Source organism: Gekko japonicus, unplaced genomic scaffold, assembly GCF_001447785.1.
Source record: "Gekko japonicus isolate JY-2015 unplaced genomic scaffold, Gekko_japonicus_V1.1 scaffold1007, whole genome shotgun sequence".
NCBI classification, from domain to species: Eukaryota; Metazoa; Chordata; class Lepidosauria; order Squamata; family Gekkonidae; genus Gekko; species Gekko japonicus.
This window is the reverse complement of record NW_015177038.1, coordinates 527477-541525: the sequence shown is the minus strand read 5'-3', so window position 1 is coordinate 541525 and position 14049 is coordinate 527477. Positions and strand designations below refer to the sequence as shown.

General features: G+C 42.0%; 1 protein-coding gene and 1 non-coding gene across 3 annotated transcripts in view; one reads left to right on the top strand and one right to left on the bottom strand.

The window, feature by feature from the left end:
• Window positions 1-3948, bottom strand: part of LOC107124514 (zinc finger protein 773-like) — a 16890-nt gene extending 12942 nt beyond the window's left edge. The window contains exon 1 of one of the 2 annotated variants that reach the window (XM_015427995.1): window positions 3893-3948. The gene's annotated coding sequence lies outside the window, so the exon portion shown is untranslated. The remainder of the gene's footprint in view (window positions 1-3892) is intronic. The other variant, XM_015427994.1, reaches the window with a different exon arrangement.
• A 3531-nt stretch (window positions 3949-7479) lies between these two features.
• TRNAN-GUU lies at window positions 7480-7553 on the top strand. The gene has a single exon. It is a non-coding gene; the product is annotated as a tRNA-Asn (tRNA).
• The last annotated feature ends 6496 nt before the right edge of the window (window positions 7554-14049 follow it).

Here is a 14049-nt window from a genome sequence, read left to right as displayed (position 1 = left end):
AAACCCCCCCCCCCCCCCCCCCCCCCGCGATATCCGGCCTGTGTGACCGGGGCCAAAGGCGTTTTCAGTCTCACTTTCTTCTACATAGGATTTGTAATGTCCAAAATGAACAGCAAGTTGAATGGAGACCAAAAGGAAGCCTATGAGGAGAACTCACTCCCTGTAAGGGAGGAGACCCAGTGGCAAAGGACATGCTTTGAGTGCTATAAGGCCTAGATTCAACCCCCAATTAAAGGACCTCTGGTAGCAGGTGTGGGAAAGATCTCAAGATCTGCTTGAAACCAGGGAGAACTTTTGCCATGCAGAGCAGACAACCCAGAAGAAGACGGAAAAGGAGAAGGGGACTGTATTTATACCCCGCTCTTCACTACCTGAAGGAGTCTTAGAGCAGCTTACAATCTCTTTCCTCCCCACTGCAGAAACCCTGTGAGGTAGGTGGGGCTGAGAGAGCTTTTCGAGAACTGCCCTTGAGTGAACAGCTTTGAGAGAACTTGTAACTGACCCAAGGTCATACCAGCAGCTGCATGTGGAGGAGTGGGGAATCAAACTGGTTCTCCCAGATTAGAGTCCGCTCACTCAACCACTACACCAAACTGGCTCTGAGCTAGACAGACCATCACCTGAGCATAAGACAGCTTGGTACATATGAAGAGACAGTCCGGTCGGAGTGGTCTAGGACCTGGGAGATCCAGGTTCAATTCCCCACTCTTCATGAAACCCACTGGGTGACCATGGGCAGGTCACTCTCCGGCCCAAACTACACGTTATAGTTTACATGAGTTCCTGATAGGAACTTGCAAACCATATTGCAGGTGCAAGTCCCTGGTGGCCACTCCATGTAAAAGTGTCACAGGGGCCTGATTTGGATCAGGACCAATGCTCCCTCTAAGCTGTGGAGTCTTGTGAGCAGAAATTCTACTTTGTGAGCTACTGGCATTAAAGTTGTGAGCGAGCGATTTGGCTACTGCATAAGTTAGTTTGCTCTGGAGCCATCCTTCCTGAGCGAAGGCAAAAAGGTGTGAGCCGGAGGCTTAAAAACCGTGAGCTAGCTCACACTAACTCAGCTTAGAGGGAACACTGATCAGGACCATGGTGGTGGTGGGCTCCTGCCTTTCCCCCCTGCACCATTTCCCCAACTGGTAGAGGCCGGGGGTGGGGGAGATAACGCCCCCAGGACTGCATGTACCGCCCCCCAAAAACAGGGCAAATAATCCCCCCCCCCCAAGGCCCTTTAGGGTCAGGAAAAGAGAGCAGGAGGAGGCAGGAGCCCCCTCCCCCCAGACCCAATCTGAATCAAGCGCCGTGTGCTTTTACACAGAGTTGCCACCAGGAACTCTCAGCTGCAGTGTGGTTGAAAGTCCGCATGTAAAACACAGCATGTAGTTCGGCCTTCAGCCTGCCCTACCTCATAGGAAGGGACTATGAGGGTATCTTCACTGTCTTGAACTCTCAGGAGGAAGGGTGGGGGTAAAGACTCTCCATCTCTCTCTTTCAAGGTTGGGGAGGGGGAAAATATGCTCAGCTCAGCTTCCCTTCCCTGTGTGCTTTTCGAGGGAAATGCAGATACACGCCACACCACACCACACCTGAAACATAAATGGGCACTGAATGGTTGCCAACCTCCAGGTGTGACCTGGAGACCTCCCAAAATAACAACGGATCTCCAGACCACAGAGATCTGTTCCCCTGGAGAAAATGGTATTCTTTGGACTCTGTGGCATTGTACCCCTGCTGAGTTCCCTCTGCTCCCCAAACCCCACCCTCCCCAGGTTCCACCCCCCCCCATCTCCAGGCATTTCTCCACCCAGGGCTGGCAACCTTAGCAGGGAGGCACATCAATGGGCCAAGGAGGCTACCACTCTGGTGTCTCATTTGGGCTTATGTGCTTCACAATGCTGGTCTCAATAACCCCCTAAAAGTAAAGGTTCCCTTGCTCGAAAGCCAGTCGAGTCCGACTCTAGGGTTGCGGTGCTCATCTCCGTTTCAAAGCCGAAGAGCCAGCGCTGTCTGAAGATGTTTCCGTGGTCATGTGGCCGGCATGACTAAACACAAAGGCGCACGGAACGCTGTTACCTTCCCACCGAAGTGGTACCTAGTTATCTACTTGCAATTTCTTGCTTTCGAACTGCTAGGTTGGCAGGAGCTGGAACTAGAGTCGGGAGCTCACTCCGTCATGCGGCACACTCGGGTCTCGAACTGCTGTCTACTTGCCTTTCTGAAGCTAGCACTCTCTGCTCAAACTGCTGAACTACTGACCTTTCACAGCCTGCAGTTCAGCATCTTAACCACTTGAGCCACCACAGCTCCTCAATAACCCCTACACACCTTTAAAACTGAGCAGGCTGAAACTTAATCCTGACAAGACTGAGGTCCTCTGGGTTGGCAGAAAGGCAGACATGGGACTTGAGATCTCTCCTGCCTTTGGATAAGGTTATACTCCCCTTGAAAAGCCAGGTTTGTAGCTTGGGAGAGCTACTTAACCCTGTAGTCACCTTAGAAAACCAGATGACTGTGGTGATTTGGACTGCTTTTGCCCAGCTGCAGCTGGTGCATCCACTGCATCCATTCCTGGGTCAGTCTGATCTAGCCACAGTGATCTATCTCTTTCTTACATCATACATGCGATGCACTCTACTTGGGGCTATCCTTGAAGAGTGTTCAGGGGCTGCAGCTAGACTGTTGGTTGGGGCCAGCTATTGGGAGCAGGTGACCCCAATATTACAGCAATTACAGTGGCTACTGATCCACTCCTGAGCAATGTTCCCTCTAAGCTGTTGAATCTTGTGAGCAAAAATTCTACTTTGTGAGCTCCTGGCATTAAAGTTGTGAGCGAGCAATTTGGCTACTGCATAAACTAGTTTGCTCTGGAGCCCTCCTTCCTGAGCTAAAACAAAAATTTTAATATTTAATATTTCAGAGGCAGCTGAAGACAGTTTTATTTAGGACTACATTTGGTTGCATTTAGTAGCAGTCCTGGGTAGTGAATTTAAATTTTGGTGTTATGATTTTAATGTATTTTATTTGATGCATTTTACCTATGCTTGCGAGCCACCTTGAGCTCTGTAAGAAAGATGGCTAACAGATGTTTTAAACAAGACAGTACACCAACATCGGTAAAAGAGTTGACTAGGAGATCTCCCAGCTTCAGATTCATTCCACAACGGCTTATACTGCTGTAGCTCTTGAAAAGCGTGTAGTAGTTCAAGGACTGGGTGTGTGGGTGTGTGTGCACTGTAGAGAATCTAAGAGACACTGCTCTTGCCCAAAGAGACTTAAATCTGCTCCTCTTATTCACTTAATACAGATCAAGGGGGGGAGGGGCTGCTCCTTCTCCCCCCCCCACCGCACAAGGTAGGATGCCACAAATCATTTCTAACAAGCGACAGTTGCTGACCTGGAAGGTTCTTCCTTGAATCTGAAATCCCCACCGACCGTGTGTGTGGGAGAGTTGACTGTGGTTAGTCCACGTTAAGAGGAAGGCATTCTGCAGGTATGATATATGAAGAAATTATACTTAAATCTGTGACGAAGCACGAATCAGATGGCAATTACCCCGGATCCTCTATAGAAGGATCTTCTGCCTGTGCTCCGGTTGCCTCAACTGTGTTCTCGTCCCGCCCTTTTCTCCCCCGCCTATAGTGAGATGATATAGCTTTTCACCGATTCATAATCTGCCACGAAGAAGACGGATTTTAAAAGGGTTGTGTGTGTGTGTGAAGCAAGAGGATAACTCGCAAAGCACCTTCTTCGGTCTCTTTTAAAAGGCCGGCAGTTAAACGGTTAACGGGAGGAGTGGATTCAGCGGAGGATACGGCTAGTTTTCACTCTGGTCCGCAACACAGCGGCGCTCCCTGATGAAAGAGTTTTCCTCATTCCCGTTTATAACACAGACCTGACCTGGGTGGTAGAAGCCGCCGAGATCCCGAAGAAGCGAACAGACAGTGTCTGATAACCCAGGAAGATCAACCCTGTTTTGGAGTCAAGAAGAAGGGGAGAAAAAAGAGAAGGGAGCAATTTTCTTCTCTTTCCTCCTCGACCAGAGCCCTCTAGTGGGGGAACTGCAAGGAAAATTGCGACTTCCTTTTCTGTGATTTTCTGTCTAGACTGTTGAAACTCGGAATATTTTAAATACTGTTTTAAATGGACCCAGCTGGACCTCATACCGAGTGTGAGGCACCCCAGGAACACAGCCGCTTACTTTCGGGAGAAAACGGAGACTGCCACCTGTTGAGCCGAAGAAGCTGCTAGCTTTACTTTGAGCCCCAAGAGGTGGAGTTTTATAGATTAGAGGGGACAGAGCCAACTGTGAGAGCTCTGAAGCCAAGCAGAGCCCCATTGATTCTGCTGCCCTTTGAGATTGTGCTACTCCCCAGAGAGCCTGAGAAGGTGAAGACTCTTGAAATTTCAGATCCAATAGCAAATCAGTGGACGCTTGCCTTTCTGAGGCAAGCCCATGTCATTCTATTCAGATGGTAATTGCAGGAATTCTCCTGACAACTTGCTATAGGGAGGGCAGAGTTTGGAGAATGGAGGGATCGCAGCAGCTACGCGATCCCATAGAGTCCACCCTCCAGAGCTGCCATTTCCTCCAGGGGCACTGACCTCTGTCCTCTGCAGACTGGTTGTGATTTCAGAAAAACTTCAGGTCTCAACTGGAGATTGGCAACCCCAGTATGCAGAAAACATGACTTTGTTAATTTATGAAGAGGGGAAAAAATGACCCAACAGGGACAGGCAGAAACAGACAAATAAAAGCGGGGGGGGGGGGGGGGGGGGATTCAACCCAGAACAGACCAGGTATCCAAAAATGCTGGGGGAAACAGAGGGAACATGTATATGGAACTATTACTGCAAATTACAAAAAAAGCTAGTTATATTTCAGAAACTTTAATCAAATTATAAATATTAAAACCTCTGCATCAAAATACAATCTTGATGCATTTGGTTTCCTGTAGGTGGCCATACATACTATTGGCCAATGCTGACTTGGCTTATAGAGAAATTTATACCAGTAACATCAACTATCCGTTAGATAAACATGCCATAGTTTATTATGCCAGCAAGAAGAACAAATCAGTCAATCCTCAAAGAAATCAACCCTGACTGCTCCCTGGAAGGCCAGATAATGAAACTGAAGCTCAAATACTTTGGCCACCAAATGAGAAGGGAGCACTCACTGGAGAAGACCCTGATGCTGGGAAAGACTGAAGGTCAAAGAAGACGAGGACGGCAAAGGATGAGATGGTTGGACCGTGTCATCGATGCAACGAACATGAAACTGAGCAAACTTCAGAGGACAGCAGAAGACAGGAGAGCCTGGCGGGATCTAGTCCATGGGGGCGCGAAGAGTCGGACTCGACTGTGCGACTGAACAACAACAAATGCAAGGACAGTGTAAGATCAGATTTCCAATACGTTGCTACTACAGCTTTTGCAGCGTATAGCAATATAGCTGTTCTTATATTATTTAATGTATGTGTTCTCACTTCATTCAACTTCAGGCTTAAAAGGAATAGGACTTGTGTGATGTTACTAACTGATTCTGAAATTCTTTCCCAGAAAGCATATATCTTTGAACTATACATCGAACAATGAAGATAGGTACCTTTTTCAGAACAACCTCTCCAGCAATTTGGATTTAAATTCTTTATATAAGCCATTCGAGCCGGGGTAAGATACCAAAAAGATAAAAGTTTAAACGATTGCAGTCTAATTGATATGATAGAAGTAGTATTTTCATATGAGTTCCATATACGCTCCGAAGTTTTTGTATCAATTTGATCTGTTGTTAATTTCCATCTTGCCTGATATGTCAAAGGCGTGTTTTCTTTAATTTGCGCTAGAATATGAATGATTTTGGATAGAATTCCTATCTTGTTTTGATCTGTCATGTTAATTCATTGTCCAACTTTTACACCAATGCATGGTAATGGGGAATTCTGTGGCATGAATTAACTTGATCCTGGTTGCCAGAAACACATCCTTACACTTAAGTATCCTTTGTAGTTCTTTCATGGCTGCCCTTTCCAGTCCCAATCTCCTGATTTCTTGGTTGTAGTCTCCATCATTACTGTACATTGAAACCTGCCTTGAGTACATGGCCAGAAAAGCAGGTTACAGACATAATAAATATATAAATCTGAATAGACAAGTTAAACATACACTGAAATATCTCCCATTACAAATCAGCTGGACTGCAAGCGGCTTAGTTTGGGCTAGACTGCCCCTTTGGCGCCCTCTGCTTCTGTCTTTGCCCTTTGTCCTCTAGCTGTTGTCCAGCCTCCTGAACATCCATCATGGCTCAACTGCTCAGCTGGAGCAAACAGGTCTCTGTGACGCAATTGGTTAGCACGTCCGGCTGTTAACTGGAAGGATGGTGGTTCGAGCCCACCCAGGGATGTCCGCGCCTTTGATGAGGTGGCCGAGTGGTGAAGGAGATGGACTGCTAATCCATTGTGCTCTGCACGCGTGGGTTCGAATCCAACCCTCGGGCCCTTTTGCCATAACCTGGGAAGAGAGATGTAGCTCTCAGCCCACTTCCTGAGTTTGCAGCGGTTTCCAAAGAGGAGGCGGAGATGCACCAGCCGGAACATGACCCCAAGCTGTGAGAGTGGCAACCTTGGATGATGCCCATGCACCACTGCCACAGGTGCTGAGGGATTCTTCCCTGTAGCTCCTTTTTCTTGGAAATGGTCTTTCAAATATTACTTCAGGTAGGCAGCAGAGAGAGAGAGAGAGAGAGAACAAGGAGACTGCAGGCTCCTGTCTGCCAGGGGGAAGGAGGGCATGGGGCACCTTGATTGGCTATGGGGTGGGGGGGTCCTGTGTGTGGCATCTGGCTGGTGCTGACCCACAACAGAAGGCTGTAAGTTCTGTCCCTGTTACAGACTGTTTTGTTTTTTTCCTACGTATATCCCAAAGTTTGCCCTGGATCTTCCAGACAGGGGTTGGCTCGTGGTGGAGGTAAATAGGTTCTATATAAGCAGAACAGAGTCTGTCTGTGTCCTTCTCCCCAAACACTAAGGTGATCTCCCTGTTCCAGAACTCCTGGAGCATATTCTTATTGGGCCATTTTTTTCCTGTTTTCATGAATTAAAACAAATGTTTTCTGCAGAGTGAGGGAGCCCCCCATGGTGCAGATGACCCAGGGGCCAGCCACTCCACCAGTCCATAGAAGCAGATGGTCCCTGAGTTGGCCTTTTTTCCTCTTCCATCTCCTTCCCAGTCTTTTGCACCATGATTGGAAGTCATTGTTTTGTTCTGAAAACTGCCATCAGTGCACTGACAGAAAAGCAGCATACAGCTATAATAATTAAATAAATTGCAATTGGTGGGTTAAAATCTCCCAGTAAAGTGGGATTTAAATGGGTTTAGTTTGGGATGGATTTGTCCCTTTGGCACCTTCTAATTGACCAGTCTTGTCCCTTTGTCTCCCATGCACAGCCTCCTGAAAATGCTCAGCCTCTCTCCAGCAGGCAGGTCTCTGTGGTGCAATTGGTTAGCGCATCCGGCTGTTAACCAGAAGGATGGTGGTTCGAGCCCACCCGGGGACGTCTATGGACTGGCCATACCCTTGATGGGGTAGCTGAGTGGTGAAGGCAGTGGACTGTTAATCCATTTTGCACACGTGGGTTTGAATCCCACTCTTATCAGCCTCTTTTGCCGTATGGTTCTGTGGAGAAATGCATTTTTATTTGAAGGTTTGGACTGAGCAAAACTTTCATCTTTAGTTTCTAAAAGCTTTTCTCTCTCTTGGCAGGGAACAGGCAGGATGAGGGAAGTCAATTCCGTTGCTCTCAAGCCTCACCTCTGCCACCCTTTAGAGATGCTATGGATCCCTGCTAGGAGACAATGGAATAGACAAACTCCCTTTTCCTGGTGGAGTCCTCCACCAGCTAGAAAGGGAGCAGAGTTTGGGAGGCTGAAAATCCTAGATAAGTCTTTTCCTGGAGACTTCAGGAAGAGCTTCTTACTGATGAAACTCATTGGCACAGAGAGGTGGGTCGCTTTATGGCTGATTCCATCTAGGCAGAAGGAGGTGTCACACCTGGGTGCCTGCTGAAGGCAGTCATTGCTATGTGGAGGACTGCAGGACTGAGAAGAGGCTCCACGGTAATGGGAACCTTTTAGAATCGCTGTAATTGCTAAGCTAAGGAGCCTGCTTTAGAATAACATCAGACCGAAAAAAGAAGAAACTGTGAGGTAACTGCGCTAGAGAATATTTAAATAACGATCATAAAATTTATACAAAAATGTGTACAAAATTTACATATATAAATGCACAAAGGCAGTTGAAAGTGATGTAATTGACGATGATCTCCGGAATGTTCTATCATTTCATTACTATTCTTCTTCCGAATGTGGATGAAAGCCTTAATAAATCATATGCAATAACAATATTATGTGAAGAGTCTCTGGTACATGTACATACAAAAATTCAATAAAAAGGTTTTTTTCAAACCTTACATGCAGCGACTCTTGGTCTGTTATTTCAACAGGTACGTATCAACAATTTCAATAATTTTCACCGATGTATCTATGAAATGTAACAATAAAATGTAACACATCATCATCTGTGCAAAAATAACCACAATTAATTTATACAAACGCTATAATTTTTTTTTTTTTAACATTTATATACACAAACATTTCATCTGTTCCAGTTACATATAGTTCAGAGTCATTCATCTTTTACTTTTTCTTTACAGGTTGGGATTATTAATTTTCTGTCAAATTTTCTATCCACATATATACTTTTTCCCATCTCTTTTCGTGTACCTTTTCATTTTTATTTTGTATCATTAGACTTAAGTTATCCATTCTAGCTAGTTCCAATTGTATGCTACCGCTCTCATATATTTAACTGACTTCCATATACCAGCCCATTTATCTTCCTCTAATTCTTTTCCTATGTCTTTCATCCAGGTGATCATTACAGATTTAATTTCTTCATCTTGTTCATAATCCCTTAACAGAAATCTATATAGTTTCTGTACTAATTTATCATTCGAAGATAGCCAGATCTTGTCAAGTTCATTGTTTTGGTCTTCAAAACCTCTTGTCATATCTTTCTTGTATCTATCCCGTAGTGTTATCTGCTCCCACCATGATAGATTGTTTTCTTGTCTAAGTTTTTCTTCTGTTTTAAGTTCATTGTGTTTATTTAATAAAGTTTGGTAGCTTTCTTTCATAGTCATTGTTATAACTGCTGGTTGGATAAAGGCTTCTAACGGGGCCACCCCTCTTTGTGTTTTTCTATAACAAAGTCTTTTTATCTTGTTCCAAATCTTATTTAGGGGGCCTCTCAGTGCGTGTCTTCCAAAATTTGAGTGTATTTTATCTTTCCCATACCATGTATACGCGTGCCACCCCATATAAAGATCATGTCCCTCTAAAGCTAATAGTCTTACATTTTCCAATGTTACCCATTCTTTTATCCATACTAGGGCGGCCGCTTGATAGTATATATACCAGTTGGGTACACTCATTCCTCCTCTATCCTTGCTATCCTGGAGTACTTTCCATTTTATTCTGGGTTTCTTGTATTGCCAGATGAATTCTCTAGTGGATTTATTCAATTCTTCAAAGAAGGCCTGTTTCTTTAACACTGGTATGTTTTGTGCCAGAAACAAAAACCTTGGTAACACGTGCATCTTTATCAGAGCTATTCTACCCATAAAAGATAGTGGAATGTTATTCCATTTCTGTAAGTCCATCTTGATCTCTTTCAATAGCTTATAGTAGTTTTCCTCCACTAATGAATTACACTTGTTAGATATATTAATTCCCAAATACTTTACTTTTTTAACAACTTCCATTTTAGAGACTTCTTGGATTTTTTCTATTGTGTTTGGGCGGCAGTTTTTTACGATAATTTTGGATTTTTTATAATTGATTTTTAGCCCTGCTGTCTGGCCGTAGTTTTTAATTGTCTCCAATAATTCGCCTAGTGATGTTTTCGGATTTTCTATTATGAATACCAAATCATCAGCGAAGGCCTGTAGTTTAAACTCTTCATTTTTCACTTTTAGGCCCTCTATCTGCTTATTTTGTCTTATCTCCTCATTGAGTGTTTCTATTGCGTAAACAAAAAGTAGAGGTGATAGTGGACATCCCTGTCTAGTTCCTTTCTGTATTTCTATCACCTCTGTCACATCTCCATTTACTATTACTTTCGCATATTGCCTTTTATATATAGTTTTGATCATTGAGTAAAATTCTTGACCACAATCGGCAATATTCAGTTTTTGCAGTAGGAAGTCCCAAGATAGATTATCGAATGCTTTTTCCGCATCGAGGAACATTAACAATACCTCTTTTTCTGGATGTTCTTCATAAAATTCTAGGACATCTATAATTATCCTCAAGTTGTTCCTCATATGTCTCCTAGGTAAAAAGCCTGTTTGATCTTGATGTATAATCTGTGCCAGCACCTTTTTGAGCCTTCCTGCTAGTATTGATGCGAAGATTTTGTAATCTGTATTTAGTAAGGAGATGGGCCTATAGTTTTTTATATCACTCAAATCAGTATTTGGTTTCTTGATTAGTGTAATTAAAGCATGATTCCATGATTCTGGTGCCTTACTATATTTAGCTATTCTTTGGCATAGATCTTTAAATGTTAAACTAATCTCTTCTTCGAATGTTTGATAAAATTCTGATGGTATTCCGTCTGGGCCTGGTGTTTTTTTCCGCTTCTGTCTTTTTATTGCCTCCACAATTTCACACATAGTTATTGGACCATTTAGTATTTCTTTCTGTTGATTAGTAAATTTTTTAACTCTTTCCCTTAAATAATCTGTGATTGTTGCGCCTTCTAATGCATCTTGCTGATATAATTTCTCATAAAATTTCCCCACTACCCTCTTAAGATCTTGTATATTAAATTTTTCTTCGTTCTTATCATCTCTTAGTTTAATTATAGTGCGCTTCTCTCTTTCTTTTTTTACCTTATAGGCTAACCATCTATTTGGTTTATTTATATTCTCAAAGTAGTATTGTTTAGTATATTCTAATTTTTTCTCTATTTCATAGTTTAGCAAATTATTTAAGTTGTGATGCAGTAGGTTTAATTTCACTTTCGCGCTTCCATTATCTTCTTGTCTTTTCACAATACTCTCTTGTTGTTTAATGTGGTTAACTAGTTGGTCATACTTCTTCTTTTTCTGTTTGTGTTTCCATGCACTATAACTAATAAAGCGTCCTCTTATGTATGCCTTAAAGGCGTCCCATATTATTTCTAACGATGTTTCTTTAGGTGAATTTATCTGGAAAAACTCTTGGATTTCTTTTTTACACTTTTGTACAAAAGCTTTATCTCTGAGTAGTGCTATGTTTATGGACATACTGTTTTTCTTTTGATCTTCTCTTAGTGATACTGATACTGGATTGTGATCGGCAAAGGTTTTAGGTAGAATTTCACTTTCCGTCACTTCTCGTATCATATTCGTTGATATCCAAATCATGTCAATTCTTGACCATGAATTGTGGCGCGATGAGTAGAAAGTGAAATCTTTTTTGTTTAGATTTCTTACCCTCCAGATATCCATCAAGTTATATTCCTCCACTATCTGTGCAAAGCTATGGGTTAGCGTTCCTCCCGAACTTCGCTCTTTTCTGCTACTTTTCCTGTCCATTTCTACTTCTGATACCGAGTTAAAATCTCCTAGAATACATACATCATCAACTTCAGTTAACCTTAGGACTGCTTGTACTTCTTTAAAAAAGTCTCCCTGATTTTGGTTAGGTGCATAAATATTAATTATTAACATTTTTTTCCCTCTTCTTGTGATAGTAATGGCCACTATCCTTCCATCTTCTGAACTAAATATCAATTCTGGGTTAAATTTTTCCTTTACATATATTGCTACTCCCCTTTTTTTGACTTCTGCTGATGATATAAATACTTCTCCCAGCTTTTTACATTTTAAGTATCTTCCATCTTCTTTTTTGATATGTGTTTCCTGTAGACAAATTATTTCAGCTTTTAGCTTTTTAAGTTGATGAAATGTTTTCCTTCTCTTTTGTGCACTATTTAACCCATTAATGTTTACGGATACTATATTACAGGTTTGGAGAGATGACATTTTCGTATCTAGTATTTCTTCCCTCTAATTCTAAATTTATACCTAGGTAGAGTTTGATTTGTAGGATTACGAGTTTTAGATTTACTCTTTTTTTGCGGAGGATCTTCTGTTTTACTCTCTTCCTCATGTTTGTCCTTTTCTTCTTCCTCCTCCTCCTCTTCCTCTTCCGTTTCCTCCTCCTTCTCCTCCCTCTCTTCTTCTTCATCTTCTAGTTCGTCTTCTTTTTGCAGTCCTAAGTCTTCTCCATATTTTTCCAAAAAATATTCTATTTTAAAGATAGAATCTATCCTATGTCTTTGTCCTTTAAACGTGAACAGTACACCTTCTGGAATTAACCATCTAAAGATGATCCTGTTTTTTTTTAATAGATTTTTTAGAGTAGTATACGGTATTCTTCTTTCTCTAACTCTCCATGGGACGTCTTTTAGAAAGACCACTTCTTCCTCTTGGATTGCTACTTTTGTCTCATTTGATGCTTTCATAATTTTTTCCTTTAACTCTTTTCTATGGAATTTTATGTGGACTTCTCTTGGTTTTTTAGTTTTTCTGGCATATGCTGAATTTCTCCGGAATATTGCCTCTATTCCGTCTTCTATTTCTTCTTTCGTTGCCACTTTTAACTGTTCCGCTATGTTGGTTGCTACTACTTCTTTAAGATTTTTATCGATAGACTCTGCTATATTCTGGCATCTTATAGTTAAGGACGCTTTCTCCATCTCCAAATTTATTAGAGTATCCTCCATTCTTTCACACTTACTTTTCAATTCTTGAGCATCCAAATCCATATCCCTAACTTTTTCCTTTATTTTCCCTTGTCTAGTAGCAATAGTTGTTATATTTTGCTTATTACTTTGAATTTCTTGCTTATTACTTTGTATCTGATGTTTCAATTCTTCTGTTTGTAGCTTCAATGCTTCTGTTTCGTTCTTTATTTGTATTGTTAATTCATCCATTTTTTGGCTGATAGGTTCAATTCCCTTTTGTATTAATGCAGGTAAGGTGTCTGTCAGTGCGTGTTTCATTGCCTGGCCCACAGCTTGTGACACAGCTTGTGTCACGCTGTCTTGTATGGTTTTATTTATTTCTTTCATTGTTGCTTGTGGGATAGTCATGTTTGTAAGTTTTAGTTGTAAACTGCTTCCCACTTGCCCTGGTGATGAGATAGGTGTTTTTTTACCACTACTTGTTCCTGAGGCCATAGACTTAAGCTTATAGTTTATCTTTTTACTTGAATATTGTGCTTATTTTTTGTGGATTTATACTTTATCTTTTTGTTTGTATGTTGTTCTTATTTTATATTATATTATTTACTTGAGTGTGATAATTGTTAGTGTTTATTTATTTGATTATCTCTTCTATCTCTTGCTCAGTTTTTTGTACTGTTTGTTTGCTTTCACTCTTATTTTTTATTATTATTATTGTTATTTTTCATGTGTTTTCATGTGGGTTAAGGATTCTATTTATTCTATATGTGTTCTGTATGTTATCAAGATTTAGTATTAATGCTTACTATACTCTTTACTCTTTGCTCTTTTTCCCTCTCTCACGTCGATTTAATTAAGTTGTTTATTTTCCTTTCTATATTCTGTTTATCGTTCTCTTTACTTCTTAGTTAAACAGCTCTCTTTTTGGTACCTAGTTTCTCTATCTGTCAATTCTGTTTTCTTCCCTTCTTCGCTAGCGTATTCCCTGTTTCCCTTCTACTTCCTGCTACTTCCGCTCTTTCGATTTTCCAGTCTCTGTGTCCCTCACTTCTCTATCAGTTCTGCTTTCTTCCCTTCTCCACTAACGTCTTTCCTGCTTCCCTGCTACTTCCGCCCTTTCAATTTCCAGTCTCCGTGTCCCTCACTTCTCAAAGTACGCCGCAGCCGTTTTATGTCCCTTTAAGATGACGTCTCCGCCTGCTCCTTCTACTCCCTCCGCCTCTCACTCCTCCGTCGTTCCGTCGCTCCGTCGCTCCGCG